The sequence below is a fragment of the Eriocheir sinensis genome, unplaced genomic scaffold, assembly GCF_024679095.1.
Source record: "Eriocheir sinensis breed Jianghai 21 unplaced genomic scaffold, ASM2467909v1 Scaffold142, whole genome shotgun sequence".
In the NCBI taxonomy this organism is placed as follows: domain Eukaryota; kingdom Metazoa; phylum Arthropoda; class Malacostraca; order Decapoda; family Varunidae; genus Eriocheir; species Eriocheir sinensis.
In genome coordinates this window covers 657,556-660,910 of record NW_026110762.1, presented here as the reverse complement: position 1 = coordinate 660,910, position 3,355 = coordinate 657,556, and positions in this window count along the sequence as shown.

Sequence of the window (3,355 nt, the reverse complement as noted above, 5' to 3'; positions counted from 1 at the left end):
GCCATCCTTCCTCCCGTCTCCCCCTTCCCTTCTCCACCCTTCTCCCTCATTGTTCTCATTTACTTTTTTTTTACTTTTCTACTTTTTTGAAAGTACAAATTACTTTTTTTTACGCTACACACCTTTTATTTATATTTTTTCTTCATCTTACCTGCACGGGCATGGTCACCTGAGGAGTACATAAGAACATAAGAACGTAAGGAGTCTGCAAGAGGCCGGTTGGCCTATACAAGGCAGCTCCTGTACACTTAACCCCACCTTACCTCACCATCCATGGCTTTATCTAACCTTTTCTTGAATGTATATATGGTATTGGCACCCACAACATGGCTCCCAAGCCTGTTCCATTCATCTACCACTCTATTGGTGAACCAGTTCTTGCCTATGTCTTGATGAATCTGAATTTGTCTAACTTAAAATCATTGCTACGCGTCCTACCAGGCTTTTTTACTGTCAAAATCTTATTGACATTCCCTTTATTAAAGCCCTTCATCCATTTGTGGGATTTGGGTAGTGGGAAGGGAGTGGGGAGGAGTAGGAAAGAAATGTTGGGGGGGTTGTGGAGTTTGGAGGGGTAGGAACGTGATGGTGGAGTTTGGGGAGTAATGTGGGAGTAGGAAAAGAGGTGGTGGTGTTTGTGAAGTGGGGAGGGAGGGTGGAAGAAGTGTGAAAGTGGTGGTTTGTCATATTTGTGGAATGGTAAAGGAGTGGGGAGGGAGTAGGAGTGTGATGATGGAATTTGTTGAGTGGAAAGGAAGTAGGAAGAAAATGGGGTGTGATGGTGTGGACAAAATGGAAGTGGAGTGTGGAGAAGGAGTGTGACAGGGGAGTGTTGGAATGATAAGGTGATTAGAGGATTAGAGGAGTGGGGAAGGAGTGCAAGGGTGATGTGGAACTTGCAGTGGTAGTGGAGTGGAGAAAAGGTGGAGAAGGAGAGTAAAAAGGGAGGAGTGGAGTGGGAAAGATAAAAAAAAAGTGTAAAATTTGGAAAGGTTGCCAACGGAATGGTGGTGAAATGGGGCGGGAGGAGAGACAGAAGGATTGAAGGAAGGAAGGAAGGAAGGAAGAGAGGAAGAAAGGAAGGTAGGGAAGAGAATAGGGAGAGGAGTGAGAAGGAAGGAAAAAAAAGTTAGTGAACGAAGAGAGAGAGAGAGAGAGAGAAATGATCAAGAAAGTAAGTTAATTAGGTAAGTAAAGAAATAATGAAAATCCGTTTTGTCTTGTATGTACCTTAGCTGTCTTGATGAAGGTCCTTGGAAAGTGTGTGTCCTCCGGGAAGACTCACTCCTAATTGTGATGATAGGGTCTAAAGGTGGCGTTGTATAGTGTTTATTTTATTTATCTTTGTTGTTATGGATGAGTCTTATTCACCCCAGATAAGGCTCGCCCATGATTTTGATGATGTGGCCTAAAGGTGGTGTATGTTTTACCTTTCTCCTTGCTGCTTGTTGCTATGGATGAGTCTTATTCACCCCAGATAACACTCGTCCATAGTTTTGAGGGCGTGAATCTTCCTTTACGGACGATACAACTTTCGTAATAACTTTTTTTTCTTTTTCGGCGGGTGCGACTTTATAAACGGCCCTCCCTTCTTTTTAACTTGACAGTCTTTTCAAATATTTGTTTTCGCTGAAGTCAGAGTTTTTTGTTCCTAAAACTTGATTCCTTTGTCGATAAAACTAAACCAACGCAAAAACTCGTATTTTCCTTTCTTTGTGTCCTAAAACTTGATTCCTTTGTCGATAAAACTAAACCACCGCAAAAACTCATTTCCCTTTGTTTCCGAAATGTCGATTCCTTTGTCGATAAAAACACATCGCAACAACTTGTTATCCTTTCTTTGTTTCCAAAATGTTGATTCCTTTGTCGGTAAAACAAAACCATCGCAAAATCTCATATAATCCTTTTCTATGCTCCCTAAAACTTGATTTCTTTGTCGGTAAAACTAAACCATCGCAACAACTCATTTTCCTTTCTATATATTCATCTCACCCCGACAGTTGAGTCAGGGTCAGCATCCCACCCCGACAGTTGAGTCAGGGTCAGCATCCCACCCCGTCAATTAAGACAGGGTCAGCATCCCACCCCGTCAGTTAAGATAAGGTCAGCATCCCACCCCGTCAATTAAGACAGGGTCAGCATCCCACCCCGTCAATTAAGACAGGGTCAGCATCCCACCCCGTCAGTTAAGACAGGTTCAGCATCCCACCCCGTCAGCTAAGACAGGGTCAGCATCCCACCCCGTCAGTTACGACAGGGTCAGCATCCCACCCCGACGCTAAGGCAGGGTCAGCATCACACTCCGTCAGTTTACCTTGAAAGTCCGTGTCGTGTTTTGATCGTGTCTTGTACCGAGTCGTGCTGTTTGGTTGAAGGTTCTTGTAGTGTGTTTTGTCCCCGGGTAATACTCCCACTTGATGTTGTTGTGTTAGGATCTTCAGATTATTGTGTACTTTTTTCACCCTTTTTCCTGAGTTCCATCTCGTTATGATTGAGTCGTATTCACCCCTGATAAGACTCGCCCATAATTTCGTTGGCGTTTCAGGTCCAAAGGTGATGTGTACTTGTTGCTTGTTTATCCTATTTCTGTGTTCCGTCTCGTTATGGTTGAATCCTATTCACCCCAAATAAGACGCCCATAATTTTGACGGTGTCAGTCTCTTTCTGTGGGAGTACAACTTCCTTAGCAACCTTTTTTTCTTATTGGGAGGGTACAACTTTATTAGCATCCTTCTCTTCTTTTTGATCTCCTGACAGTTCTTTTCAAGGCACGGTCTGCGTCTTAACTGAACAGTCAAGCTAGTGTTTATATCCCACCCCGACAGTACGTCAGGGTCAGCATCCCACCCCGTCAGTTAAGATAAGGTCAGCATCCCACCCCGTCATTTAAGATAGGGTCAGCATCCCACCCCGTCAGTTAAGATAGGGTCAGCATCCCACCCCGTCATTTAAGACAGGGTCAGTATCCCACCCCGTTATTTAAGACAAGGTCAGCATCCCACCCCGACACTAAGTCAGGGTCAGCATTCCACCCCGTCACTTAAGACAGGGTCAGCAACACGCACACAGGTTAGGGCAACGTATGTTTTGTGGGCAGTTGGTGTTGGCGGCCTCTTCGGACCGCCTCTAAGGGTCGAGGAGCTCGCCAAGGGCTCCCGCTAGCCCCGCCACGGCCGTGAGGGGGCCCAAGGCTTCCCCCTCGGCCCCCACCGCCACGAGGAACACCCTTATTAGACTCCAGGAAAATCCTAGATGAATAAAAAGTTAATATTGTGTTAGCGCTGAAAAACTGAAATCATCAGTTCTAAGATGGTTCCTCGAGTGGACCCCCGACGCGGATCAGGCATGGAAAAAA